This window comes from Carcharodon carcharias, chromosome 10 (assembly GCF_017639515.1).
Source record: "Carcharodon carcharias isolate sCarCar2 chromosome 10, sCarCar2.pri, whole genome shotgun sequence".
NCBI lineage: Eukaryota > Metazoa > Chordata > Chondrichthyes > Lamniformes > Lamnidae > Carcharodon > Carcharodon carcharias.
This window is the reverse complement of record NC_054476.1, coordinates 81,300,263-81,315,336: the sequence shown is the minus strand read 5'-3', so window position 1 is coordinate 81,315,336 and position 15,074 is coordinate 81,300,263. Positions and strand designations below refer to the sequence as shown.

Genomic DNA, 15,074 nt, shown 5'->3' with positions numbered 1-15,074 from the left:
TCTTGTAGATGGTACACACAGCAGCCACTGTTCATCGGGGTGGAGGGAGTGAATGTTTGTGGATGGGATGCCAAACAAGTGGGTTGCCTTGTCCTGGGTGGTGTTAAACTTCTTGAGTGTTGTTGCAGCTGCACTCATCCAGGCAAATGGAGAGTATTCTATCACACTCCTGACTTGTGCCTTGAGGACAGGCTTTGTGGGGGGTGGGGGAAGTGGTCAGGAGATGAGTTACTCATCCCACAATTCCTAGCCTCTGATGTATCCTTGTAGCCACAGTAGTTATAATGACTAGTCCAGTTCAGTTTCTGGTCAATGGCAACCCCCAAGATGTTGATAGTGGGGCATGCAGTGATGGTAATGCCATTGAATGTCAAGGGGCAATGGTTAGATTCTCGTGTTGGAGATGGTCATTAGCTGGCACTTGTGTGGCATGAATTTTACTTGCCAGGATATTGTCCAGGTCTTGCTGCATTTGGACATGGACTGCTTGTTGCAAATGGTGCTGAGCATTGTGCAATCATCAGAAAATATCCTCACTTCTGACATTATGATGGAAGGAAGGTCACTGATGAAGATGGTTGTGCCTAGGACACTACCCTGGGAACTCCTGCAGTGATGTACTGGAACTGAGATGATTGACCTCCAACAACCACAACCATCTTCCTTTGTGCTAAATATGACTCCAACCAAGCTGAGAGTTTTCCCCCTCACTCCAGATTTGATAGGGCTCCAGAATGCCACACTTGGTCAAATGCTGCCTTGATGTCAAAGCCAGTCACTCTCACCTCACTTCTGGAGTTCAGCTCTTTTGCCCATGTTTGAACCTGCATTGAAGTCAGGAGCTGAGTGACCATGGCAGAACCCAAACTGAGCATCAGTGAGCAGGTTATTATTAAGCAAGAGCTGCTTCAGAGCACTGTTGATGACCCCTTCCATCACTTTACTAATGATCAAGAGTAACTAATATGGTGGATTTGTCCTGCTTTTGTGTACAGGACATACCTGGGCAATTTTCCACAATGCTGGGTAGATGCCATTGTTGTAGCTGTACTGGAACGGCTTGGCTAGGGGCACAGCAAGTTCTGGAGCACAAGCCTTCAGTACTTTTGCTGGGCTATTGTCAGGGCACATAACCTTTGAAATATCCAGTGCCTTCAGCTGCTTCTTGATAGCACATTTAGTGAATCGAACTGGCTGAAGACTGACTTCTGTGATGCTGGGGACCTTCAGAGAAGGCCAAGATCGATCATCCACTCGGCATCTCTGACTGAAGATTGTTGTGAATGCTTCAGCCTTATCTTTTGCACTGATGTGCTAGGCTCCTCAAAATTCCCACATTTTTCATATCATCAACAAGGGTATGACTTTTGGACTTTTAAACTGCTGAGTAAAGTGTAAAACCCTGCAGACAGGAGGCTGGGCCCATGAAGGCCTGGGGCTTTTTGAGTACGGTGTGGATGGTTTTGCCTGAAATCAAACAATGAGAGGAGACAGAACACACTTTCTTCTCTTTAATACAATCAACCCAGAGAAAGACTTCACCTCACATGAAACTGAAGCCCATCAAACTCTTGCATAAATAATCACTACTAACTACTAAGGCAAGAAGGCACCATCAATTCAATTATGTGAACCCATCAATACTCCACACATACAATGGCTTTCGGTTCAAAATTCGTTACTAGGCAGGAAGAAAATGATAAACATCATGCAAGCCCATTAAAAACAACAAGACATCAATCACCGGGGGAAGCCCACCAAAGTCAAACAAAGAACTAACCTTGATTTGGATTCCAATAAGAAATTTGAAAGACAGTATAACTGGACAGTCTGTTACAAGAAAGAGAGGGAGAAACCAGCTAGCAGAAGGGTAAGCAGTTTTGAAAGCCGACAAGGCAGTGAGCAGTTGGGAGCAGTTGAAACAGAGTTTAAGCAAGAAGATCTGGAGGTTTGCAGGCCCACAAGCAACATCACGGCGAAGGGCACGGGGTGGCAGGCTCAACCAAAGACAACAAGGCCGCAACCACAGCCATCCACGAAGATCAACTACCCACAACCGCATCCTCCACTCAACTGAAGAACCTTCGCAGATTCCACAGACCAGGACCACGTGGGGACGGCAGGCCCCAGAGGACACAAAGAGCGTACCCCAAAACTGCAACCGGCTTACCTGGCCGAATGTCAAGGAACCCTGGGTTGGTGAGCATGATCCCTGACCTCTCCTAGTTCAATTTAGTTAGGTTTTGGGGGTGGGAAAAGGGTAAGGGGATTAGTAGCGTGATATTTTCCTCGTTATGCCGTATGTTCCCCATTCTTAACTAAGTGTACTTTGTAAATCTGCATAATCTCGGTGTAATCCTAATGTTATAAGTTAATTTGTGACTTCAATAAACTCAGTTTGTCTTGTACCAAAACCAGTTGTCTGCTGCACTTTGTCACAACCTCCAAATAAGTTCAAGGTCTAGAACTCAGAGTGGGAGCAATTCAAACCGCTCAGAAGTCAGAGGTGAAACTGACTCACACCACCACCCCCTACAATCATTGAGGATGGGGATATTTGTGTGGCCGCCTCCTCCAGTGAGTTGTTTAATTGTCCACCTCCATTCACGACTGGATGTGGCAGGACTGCAGAGCTTAGACCACTTGCATCTAACGTACTGTCAATACATGATAGTTTAAGCCCCCTTCGCTTTGCAGATAATTTATCATAATTTGGGAGTAAACTCGAAACACTGGCTGGGTTAAATTCTGTCTTAATTGTATTTACCTAGTGCCAGGAATCTAACACAGGTCGTGAACATCAAACTAGGCACACAGTTACAATCTCTCTCCTTCACTAATCCCTGCAGTCTCTCTCCCTCACTGATCCCCACAGTCTCTTTCTCCCTCAATAACCCTCGCAGTCACTGTCTCTCCCCCCCACTGTCTCTCTCCCTTGCAGTCTCCACCACCAGTCCAGTGCTTAGGTTAACATGCTATGACTCACTTTCCTGCTGCTCCTCCAATTACAGGCTGCTTCTTTCTCACATTTGCTGCTGATAGGTTCACTAGTGCGGTGCAGTTGAGCATATCAGCAGCACGTGTGGGAGCGAAACAGTCTGTGATTGAACGAGCAGTGGGAAAGTGAGTGACAGCATGTTGGCCTCAGCACTGGAGGATGTGCATGTCTGTAAAAACTAAAAAAAATGGAAATCCAGTAAAAGTCAGAAAAATGACATCCCTGAAATGCATGCTAACTTTGTGTTCCCTGTAAGAGCATACCCAAATCTCTTAGAACATCAACATTTGCAAGTTGTACACCTTTCAAAGAATATTCTGCTTTTCTATGCCTATAACAAAAGTAAATAACTTCACATTTCTCCACATTAAAACTCCATCTGTCACCCACTCACTTAACCTGTCTATATCCCTCTGCAGCCTGTGTTCTCTCCAAAGCATACCTTTCCACCTGGCTTTGTAACAGCAAACTTAGATACATTATTCTTTATCTTTGTTTAAGTCATTAATATAGATTGAAAGTAGCTGAGGCCCCAACACTGACCCTTGTGGCACCCACTAGTCAGAGCCTGTCAACTTGAAAATGCCGTTTATGCCCACCCTTTGCTTCCTGTCCATTACTCAATTATTTATCCACACTAATATATCACCCCCAACTCCATGAGCCCTTATTTTTCCTATTAACCTTCTGTGTGGCACCTTATCGAATGCTTTTTGGAAGTCCAGTTATGCTACGTTTTCCCTTTATCTACCCTACTAGTTACATCCTCAAATACCTAACAAATTCGTCAAACAAGAATTCCCTTTTGTACAACCATGTTGACTTGTTCTAAAATCATACTTTACTTTTCTTAAATGCATTGTTAAGACTTCCTTAATAGTAGATTCCACCATTTTCACAGAGACTGATTTTAGGCTAAGTGACCTGTAGTTCCCTTTTTTTCCTCTCTCTTTCTTAAAAAGTCATGTAACATTTACCAACTTCCCGTTTGATGGAACCATTCCCAAAGTTAAGGAATTTTGGAAAATCACAGCCAGTGCATCCATTATCTCTGCAGATATCTCTTTAGAACCTAAGAGTTTAGGCCATCAGGTCCCAGAGATTTCTCAGGTTTTGGTCCCTTAAGTTTCTCCAATACTTTTTCTCTGTTGATATTAATTATCTTAATTCCTCACTCATTTTAGTTTCTTTAACTTCTAATTCTGGTGTGCAACTTGTGTCTTCTGCTGTGAAGACAAACACAAAGTAATTGTTCAATGCCTCTGCCATTTCCTCATTCCCCATGATAATTTCTCCTGTCTCTGCTTCTAAGGGACTACTTCAATATAATCGAATATAACTTGAATATGGTTGCTTGGAACAAATAAATGGCAGAACAGTTACAAGAGGCAGAATTTTACATCTAGCAGGCAGTCGCGCACCCGACCCAATCGGGCGTAAAACAGCATGCGATTACATCAGGCGAGCATCCTGACATTAATCGCACACTCGTGCAATATTTTGGTCAGTGAGCACAAACGAGAGTCCACAGCGCGTCCGCTGATGATTAAGATGCCTATTAAGGCCATTAATGTACTAATTAAGAATAATTTTTCACTGCCATTCTAACCTCATGATTGGCGGGTGCGCAAATCAGCCAGGCAGCCTTTGGATTTTTGAGGAAACCTTGTCCATAGGCAGGATGAGGTTTCTAAGATTAATTTTTTTTTTAAATAAAAATGTTTTGACAGAATTTTTATTATCTATATGTTCAGGTGAGTGAGTTGTGTGTGAAAATTTTTTCAGGGATTTTAAAATCTTTATTTTTGTTTTTAAAATTCTTCAGTTCCCTGAGGCAGCTCTCTGCCTTCAGGGAGCTTTCATTCCACACTCCCCCTGCAGACTTCAGTGCTCACTCTCCTCCGGGATCCACCCTAGCAGCACTGAGCCTTTCAACAGGCGGTTCACGCTGGCTGGCCATTAAACGGCCAACCAGTGTGAAATCGCGGTCGGGGGCTGATCGCAGGCGGGGGTCCTGGGCTTGCCCGCCGCACCTGCCCAACAAGCTAAAAGCCCAAGGACAAATAAATTCACATACAGTTACTGGGGACAAATGAACAGTTTGAGGAACCTTCTTTGGAAAATTTGAAGGACATTGAATTTTGGACATTCTTCCCCCTGAGTTATTTTTAAAAGTCTGCAATATTAATTGGGGCTGTGAAAGTGCCATTTTTTAAGAAACTACTGGTCAAGATAGATGTCAGCAGGGAACACCTGGAGATGGAAGTGCTACTTTGTATACCTAATTTAACAAAGAACTGCTGTTGCCAGGCTAAAGACTCTTGCTGATTGGTTTAAAAACACCTCACCTAAGAGAAGCATTCTTTGAACATCTTAGTCTTTAAAACTCTCAGAGTGAGTGCATGTGCCTTAGAAGCAGCCTACATGGAAAAGAGTCTCTTTCCCTCTCTCTGCCCCACATTTGTGTTACATGTTCCTCAGAAACATCTCATAAGGATAACTCATCTGTTTTTGAGAATTTGCAAAGTTGTAATAAGTAAGAGTCATCAAGGACTGTTTCACCAAAAAAATCCATCTAAAAGAACTTCTAAATCTATTGCAACCAGACTTCTGTTAGATCAACAATGTTGAGATCTCTGAATTTTATCATTTTAAAAGAAAATTTCCAATACTCCAGCCTCTGCAGGGAACTGTGTTTGTTTTGCCCTGTTCTGTGTTTAAATGTGTCTATATGAAGGCTTGAATATCTGGTCTTTTTTCAAAATGGGGGGGGGGGGGGGGGGGTGGAAATCACTACACTTCTAAACTACAACTTGTATGCTAACCAGTTTAACTTGCTTTTTAAAATCAGTTTGTTTTATAATAAATCAATATTATTTTGTGTTTACTGAAAGAAGCCTGGTTAGAGTTATTTTAATGCTAGGAATAACAACATCAAAGGGAAACAATTGACAAGTTTTATGGATAAGTTAAACATTTAAACTATTGCTACGACCTGTGGAGAAGTGGGCCTTCACTCCTCCCATCATGGTCTGTAACAGTGACATCCTTACTGGGGACAAATAAACTCAAATTTGTTTATAGAATAGGAGAGGTAGTGGCATAGTGGTATTGTTGCTGGACTAGTATCCCAGAGACCCAGGGTAATGCTCTGAGGAACCCGGGTTCAAATCCCATAGCTGATGGTGAAATTTGAATTTAATAAAAATCTAGAATTAAAAGTCTGATGGTCCATGACTTTTAGGGTGGCGGGCAGGCCCAGGACCCCCGCCCGCGATTTCACACTGGCTGCCCAATTAACAGGGACTGGGAGGAGGCATGATTGGAAAACAACCGCTGGCATGGACTGGTTGTGTCAAATGACTTGTTTATGCATATTCTATTTAAGAATATTCAAGCTTATTTCTCCTCAAGTAAGGCACTACAGGTGAGCTGTTTCTGTACTGTATATTCTTTGTAATTTTTTTTATTCATTCATGGGATGTGGGTGTCGCTGACTAGGCCAGCATTTATTGCCCATCAGAGGGCATTTTTAAGAGTCAACTACATTGCTGTGGGTCTGGAGTCACATGTAGGCCAGACCAGATAAGGACAGCAGGATTCCTTCCCTGAAGGACATTAGTGAACCAGATGGGTTTTTATGACAATCAGCATTCATGGTCACAGGGCCCCATTGTGAGGACCACAGGAAAGTTGTCTTTCCTCCGTCATGCTGTTTTGGTGTGTTGGTGCAAGTTTTGGAATCCCTAAAAAAATGCATCTCCTGGAGAGTTTGCAACCACTGAGGTAAACCTGCTGAGGAGCTGAAAACATCCTGAAAGAAACAGTAAAATGTTTTGACACTTTTAGATGTCAATATTAGATGCTGCATCGTAATGTGGATGTGTTTTTAAAGCAGTGATTCATAAATGGCTCTGTCCTGCAAAGGACCATCACTTTGACCACCATTGCATAAATATGTTGACACGCATTACAGTATAGTTTTCATTTCAGAAAGTGCCATACTGCATTCAAAAATGTGGGAAAATGTCTTGGAAAACCCTCCTTGCACTGGGATTTAAATGCACAGACAGGTCTGACTGTAAAAAACAACACCTGCTTTTGAAAGTTAAAAAGACTCCAAACACCTGCCATCTCTATTGGCTGACAGGCAATCTGCTTTGAAATGCAGAAGACATCATCTGTTCTTTCAAATTCAGCCTTTGGAGTTGGGAAGCTAATGTTTTGATAGATGTAACTATTATGAATGCTTGGCTGAGTTCCAAAAGCTATTCAGAGGATTAGTAATTGTTTTAGGAGCTTGTAATGAAATATCCTGCCCTTGATATGGTTTACATGGCTGTTTGTTTACACAACTTAATGGCTGCTTAAAAGATTCACTTTTTTTTCAATTGAATTTTTTTGCAATATCAATGGCAGTGTGAATCAGAATTGTATTACATTGTCACAGGTTAATTTTTTTTTCAACTGCTTTGCATGGCTTCTGAGGACAGTACATATTGGATACTGAGTGAGTGGCTATGGAGGGTACATGGGGGTATCAGAGGGAGCATGGAGGGGCCATGAGGTGGCATTGGAGATCTAAGGGGGCATAGGGTGACATGGGGGGGTCTGGTTGAAGATAGTTCCCAATACCTCAGCTATGTCTTTTGTACTGATGTGCTCAGCTTCACTATCATTGAGGATGGGGATGTTTGTGGACCTTCCTCCTCTGGTTAGTTGCTCACCACCATTCATGACTGGATGTGGCACGACTGCAGAGATTTGGTCTGATCAGTTGGTTGTGGAATTACCTAGCTCTATCTAGCATGCTTCTTCCATTGGTTAGTATGTATGTAATCCTCTGTTGTAGTTTTACCAGATTGGCACCCTATTTGTGCCTGACTGGGTGACCAAGAAAGGAACTTTCTTGAAGGAGATTAATGAACTATTTGGGTTTTTCTGATAACTTCACAGTCACCAGTACTGCGACCATTTTTTGTTCCAGATCTATTCAATCGTTTTTGGTTTATTTCAAACTGAATTAAAATTCAGAAACTGATATTGTAGATTTGAACTCATGACTCCAGATTATTTGTCCGGACCTCTGGTATATTAGTCAAATAACATAATCAATATACTGCTGTACCCAAGTGGAAGAATACTAGTTTAACTGAGTCAAAGAGAAGTGGAAGAAAAGAACCATCTTAACTAGGGACAGTGGAAAAAGATTTTGACCTTAACTGGGTCAAAGACTGGTGGAAAAAGAATACCAGTTTAACTGGGTCAGAGTAGAATTGGACTATTATATAAGTGGTCCAGAGGGAAGAAGAGTACTAGCTTAATCAAGAAGAGTGGAATAATAGGCAGAATGGAAGATTACTAGACAAATGAGGGAAAGTGGAAGCAGATGATTGTATTAACCAGGTCAGAGGGAGAGAGAAGAGTACCAGCTTTACTAAGGGGAGTCGAGGTAAATTGCCATCTTAACTAGTTACAGTGGAAATAGCATACCATCTTAACAAGAGGGAGTGAAAATAGAGTATTAGTTCAACTCAGGGGACTATAAGTAGAGTATTAGATTATCGAGAGGTAGTGAAAGTACAGAACAAAAACAGAATTACCTGGAAAAACTCAGCAGGTCTGGCAGCATCGGCGGAGAAGAAAAGAGTTGACATTTCGAGTCCTCATGACCCTTCGACAGAACTTGAGTTCGAGTCCAAGAAAGAGTTGAAATATGCTGCCAGACCTGCTGAGTTTTTCCAGGTAATTCTGTTTTTGTTTTGGATTTCCAGCATCCGCAGTTTTTTTGTTTTTATCTCAGTGAAAGTACAGAACCAGTTTAACTAGGGGCAGTGAAAGTAGGGCAGATTAACTAAGGGATGAGGGAGTAGAGTACCAGACTAACTAGAGGGAGAGGAAGTAGAATACTTGTTAACTCGAGGCAGTGAAAGTAGAGTACCATTTTAACTAAGGGGAGTGGGAGCAGAGTACCACATTAACTAGGCATAGTGGAAGTTGAGTATTAGTTTAACTAAGCCAAGTGAAAGTAGAGTACCAGACTAACTAGGGGCGATGAAACTAGAATGTCAGGTTAACTAGGGGGAGTCAAAGTAGAATACTATTTTAACTAGTAGGAGTGGGAATAAAGTGCCCGTTTAACTGAATTAGAGGGTAGACAAGTTTGTACTAACTGCCTAAATTGGTGAGTTTGCATCTCTGTTTATTTTGCTGTAAATCTGATGATTGATCTACAGGATCAGAATGTATATTATACGAGGAGTAGTTGAGTGGTGTTTGCAAGACAACCCAACACCCAATGTAAAATGTGTAAAAAAGCAGGAGCAACAGAATGTGGCAAAATTGCATCAATGATCTGAATATGGGCAAGTCTGCAAGAAGAACAAAAGCTCTGCCATCATGTGAAGCAGACATGGTTGACCATATCAAGGGTGGTGTGGCTTCAATGCCTGAGTTAAAGATTGTAAGATTTAATCCAAATTTATAAGGCAAGATTTCATAGGGAGAAGGGGGTGCATCTTTACCTTCCACAGTGAGAATGACACATTTAGCATTGAGATCACCACAGCGCAAGCTTTTACTCCCAAGGCGGGTGCGCAGAGTCAGGAAATATTACACAGATAAAGACAAAAAAAACTGCGGATGCTGGAAACCCAAAACAAAAACAGAATTACCTGGAAAAACTCAGCAGGTCTGGCAGCATCAGCTGAGAAGAGTTGACGTTTCGAGTCCTCATGACCCTTCAGCAGAACTAGTTCTGTTGAAGGGTCATGAGGACTTGAAACGTCAACTCTTTTCTTCTCCGCCGATGCTGCCAGACCTGAGTTTTTCCAGGTAATTCAGGAAATATTACGACTTGCCAAGCCCACCTCTAGAGAAACAGCTGGAATGGCTGGATTTTCATTCTGGGGTGGGGTGGTGGTTGTGGGCAGGCGTATGCTGTGGTCAGGCCCGTCAACCCCAAAATCAGTTTGGAGGCAAGAAGTTAGGCCCTCTAGTCCTCACCCTGCCCGTCCACTCAACCCCCACCCACTCTCCATGCCAATCCATGCTCCTCCACTCACTCAATGGCCCCTCATACCCTCCATGCCAAACCATGCTCCTCCACCCTATTGGGGAGGCAGAGAGATAATAGTAATGTCTCTGGATTAGTAACCCATAGATCTAGGCTAATGCTCTTGTGACACAGATTTAAATCCCACCAAGGCGGCTGGTGGAATTTAAATTCAATTAATAAAAGCTGGAATTAAAAGGTCGTGTCAGTAACAGTATCTGTGAAACCATTGGCAATTGTCGTTAAAACCCATCGGGTTCACTAATACTCTTTAGGGAAGGAAATCTACTGTCCTTACCTGGTCTGGCCTACATGTGACTGCAGACCCACGGCAATGTGGTTGACTCTTAGCTGCCCTCCAAAACGGTCTTGCAAGCCACTCAGTTGAATCAAGCCACTACGCAGTCTAAAAGGAATAAAACTGGACGGACCATCCGGCATCCATCTAATCCCTGTCAACCCTGCAAACTCCTCCTTACTAACATCGGGGGGGGCGGCTTGTGCCACAATTAAGAGAGCTGTCCCATGAATTAGGCAAACAACAGCCTGACATAATCATACTCATTTGAATCACATTAAGGTGTCAGACAATGTCCCAGACACTGGGAGGGAGTTGCCCAGGGAATCCTCCACATCGACTCCAGAATCCATGAAGTTTCATGACATTAGATCAAATATGAGCAAGGATTGCAACCTACCCACCACAACCCCCAGCTGATGAATCAGTAATCCTCATGTTGAGCACCAATCGGAAGAAGAGGGTGGCAAGGCCACAGAATGTAATCTGGGTAGGTGACTTCAATGTCCATCACCAAGAGTGGCTTGGTATAGCACCACTACTGACCAAGATGGCCAAGTCCTAAAGGACTTAGCTGCTAGTCAGCAGACGTTGGTGAGGGAACCTACAAGAGGGCAAAACCTACTTGACCTCATCCCTATCAATCTGCAAGTCACAGGTGCATCTGTCCATGACAGTATTGGTAGCAGTCCCATCTTCACATTGAGGATACCCTCCATTATGTTGTGTGGCACTACCACCATGCTCAAAGAGATAGATTCAGAGCAGTTCTAGAAACTCAAAACTGGGCATCCATGAGGCGCTGTGGGCCATCAACAGCAGAATTGTATTCAACTACAATCTGTAATCTCATAGCCCAGCACTTACCTCCACTCAAACATTGTCATCAAGCTGGGGGATCAAACCTGCTTTGATGAAGAGTGCAGGAGGGCATGTCAGGAGCAGCACCTGGCATAACTAAAAATGAGATGTCAACATGATGAAGCTATAACACAAAACTAATTACATGCCAAACAATGGAAGCAGCATGTGATAGAAGGAACTAAGCAATCCCACAAACAGATCAGATCTAAGCTCTGCAGTCCTGCCAAATCAAGTCAGAAATGGTGGAAAATTAAACATCTAACTGGAGGAGGAGGTTCCAAAAATATTCCCATCAATGCAAAAAAGGCTCAAGCATTTGCAACCATCTTCAGCCAGAGGTGCTCAGTGGGTGATCCATCTTGACCTCCTTCTGAGGTCCCAAGCATCACAGATGTTAGTCTTCAGCCAGTTCAACTCACTCCATGTGATACTAAGAAATGGCCGAAGGCACTGTATACTGCAAAGGCAATAGGCCCTGACAACATTCTGGCAATAGCACTGGAGACTTGTGTTCCAGAACTAGCTACACCCCTAACTAAGCTGTTCCAGTACAGCTACAACACTGGCATCTACCCAGCAATGTGGAAAAGTGCCTAGGTATATCCAGTTCACAAAACACTGGACAAATCCAACCTGGCCAATTACCTCCCCATCAGTTTACTCTTTGTCATCAGCAAAGTGATGAAAGAGGTCATCAACGGCACTATCAAGTGGCACTTAGCAATAAACTGCTGACTGCTCAGTTTGGATTCTTGCAGGGCCACTTAGCTCAAGACCTCATTACAGCCTTGGCCCAAATATGGGCAAAAGAGATGAACTCAAGAGGCGAGATAAGAGTGACTGCCATTTACATCAAGGTAACATTTGACCGAGGGTGGCATCAAAGAGCCTCAGCACAACTGAAGTCAATGGGAATCAGGGAGAAATCCTCCACTGGTGAGAGTTATACCTAGCACAGAGGAATATGGGTGTGGTTGTTAGAGGTCAACTATCTCAGTTCCAGGACATCACTGCAGGAGTTCCTCAGGGTAGTAGCCTAGACCTAACCATCTTCAGCTGCTTCATCGATGATTTCCTTCATCATAAGTTCCGAAATGGAGATGTTTGTTGGTGATTTGCACAATCTTCAGCAACATTCATGACTCCTCAGATAACGAAGCAGTCCATGTCCATGTGTAGCAAGACCTGGTCAACATTCAGGCTTCGGCAGATGAGTGCAAATAACATTTGCGCCACACAAGTGCCGGGCAACAACCATCTCCAACTAAAGAGAATCTAACCATCTCCCCTTCACATTCAATGGCATTACCATCGCTGAATCCCCCATTATCAACATCCTGGGGGTTACCATGGAGCAGAAACTGAACTGGATCAGCCATATAAATATGGTGGCTACAAGTGCAGGTCAGAGATTGGGCACTCTGTGGAATGGGGGTGGGACTTCTGAATCCAGGGTCCAGTGCCATTTTGAATAAGGAGCAGAGTGTCCACAGCTCTGTGAAAACCCAGGCCCAACAGTGAGCGATAAGGAGCCAGGGACAGGGACCAACAAACACATATCTAGAGAGATTAGACACTGAGATCCTGGGGAACAGACATTGAGTCCCACAGGAGTTTTTACTGAGTCTCCATCCTGGAACTGGATATTGACACCTCAGGGATTACATAGTGAAACTCCTAAGTTTTTAGACTAAGGCCTCAGGAGTTTCAACTGAGACCCCTAGGGACTAGATGTTTATCACCCAGGATTGGGCACAGGATTCCCTGGATCCACAGGAATCACAGAGATCTCTGCACTTCCAATAAACAAGCCTCTGCATTGCATTAAATACACGGATCTTCATCATAGCACGTGAGTTGTCTCACCAGTATAGAATGTGCTATTGTAGTCAATAGAATAAAAATCAGCCAAGTTCTATTAAGGGCTTTCAAGTTCCAAGTTATTTCAATTGAAGCAGCACTTCACTTGCACTTCCCTCAAATTTAGTCTACTGCATTCGCTGCTCCCAATGCGGTCTCCCCTACATTGGAGACACCAAACGCAGACTGGGTGACCGCTTTGTGGAACACCTTCGGTCTGTTCATAAGCATGACCCAGACCTTCCTGTCGCTTGCCATTTCAAAACACCATCCTGCTCACATGCCCACATGTCTATCCTTGGCCTGCTGCAATGTTCCAGTGAAGCCCAAAGCAAACTGGAGGAACAGCACCTCACCTTCCCATTAGGCACTTTATAGCCTTCCGGACCTAACAACTTCAGACCATGAACTCTTCCCTCCATCCTCACCCCTTTTTGATCCCCTTGTTCAATATTCAATTTTATTTTTCAATTTTTATTTATTTATTCTTCCACTTATTTTCAATATTTTTTTGAAAATTTATTTCCATTTTCATTCATTGTTTTATCACACCGAACCCCCTCCCCCTCCCCACTTTTAGCCTATTTTCGATCTTCTTTCCTACCACCATCCCCTCCCCCCACCAGGGCCATTTATCACTTACTCCTTCTACTTTCTACTCTTAATGTCACCATTGGCATCTCCTTTGGCCAATACCATCACCATTAACACTCCCATGACCTTTTGTCTATGACATCTTTTGCAATCTCTCCTTTGCCTCCACCTATCGCTGGCCTTCTTTTCAGCTTCACCTGTTCCACCACCCCCCCCCTAAACATTATATATATTTCACCACATTTGTACTTCTTTAGCTCTGAAGAAGAATCATACATGCTCGAAACATGAACTCTGTCTTTCTCTCCACAGATGCTGTCAACCTGCTGAGTTTTTCCAGCATTTTGTTTTTATTTCAGATTTCCAGCTTCCGCAGTATTTTGCTTTTATCTATTAAGGGCAGTTGATTGCCTCTCCAGGCGGTTCTTGCCTCTGTTTGACAAAGTTGTGAATGCAACTTCTTCTCTACAGGGCTTGAACACATGACTTCACTGGCATATCAGTGAAGTACTGAGTGGGGGCTACATTGCTGAAAATGCCATGCTTCATATGAAATATTAGGCAGAGAATCTGCCTCCCACTCCAGTGTTTTAGATGGAAGTGAGAGGTCCTGTAGTTTGATTTAAAGGATAGCAGAGAGAGTACTGGCTAACATTCTCACCTCAATGTACAGCACCAAAAAAAATACAAGTTAACAAGCAATTCATCCCCTTACTAGACCCAGTTTTCGTTTCTCTATTTGTTACATTACACCCCTTTTGCCTTACACCATCCTCCCTTTTTATCACAATCATATCCACCCTCCATGCTATTGCTGATCTTCTCCTTAGTTCTCTCCCCCTCACACACCTTTCCCTGCTTCTGTACCAGCTTCCTTGAAATCTGTAACATCTCCCTGATTGGTCCCAGTGATCCTGCCCCACTTGTCTTGATTCAGGGGCTCCAGCAACAATCTTTTAAACAGGCCCCACTGCAGTACGCTAGAGGGCACCACTCCCAGTGATGCTGTAAGCACTAGAGAGCTTCCAGCCTCTGATTGGCCAGCAGCACTTGGAGGAGGGATATCAATCCTACACCAGGTAGTCTGACAGGAAATTGCCCCTGGTAGATCTGGGAACCCCAAAAGGTAGCCAGCCAGTGTGCTGCCTAATTGTGATTTAATCCCAACAGAGCCTGGAAATGGTTGTAGTGGGGTTGCCACTGTCTCTACAGCCAATGGACAGGCCTGATGCCATGACCATTAAATTCCACCCAGTTTCTCTCTCCACAGATGTTTCCTGACCTGCTGAGTATTTCCAACATTTTTTACTATAATTTCACCCTGTTATCATATGTAGAGCTTTGTTCTGTACAAATTGTCTGTGTTTGCCTTTAACAGTGACACACTTCAAGGTAATTCATTCGAA

At 43.4% G+C, this 15,074-nt stretch overlaps 1 protein-coding gene across 2 annotated transcripts in view; it reads right to left on the bottom strand.

Annotated features, from left to right (window-relative positions):
• The window catches only part of LOC121282742 (inactive serine protease PAMR1-like), a 125,091-nt gene that overhangs the window by 91,339 nt on the left and 18,678 nt on the right, over positions 1-15,074 (bottom strand). The window lies entirely within an intron of this gene.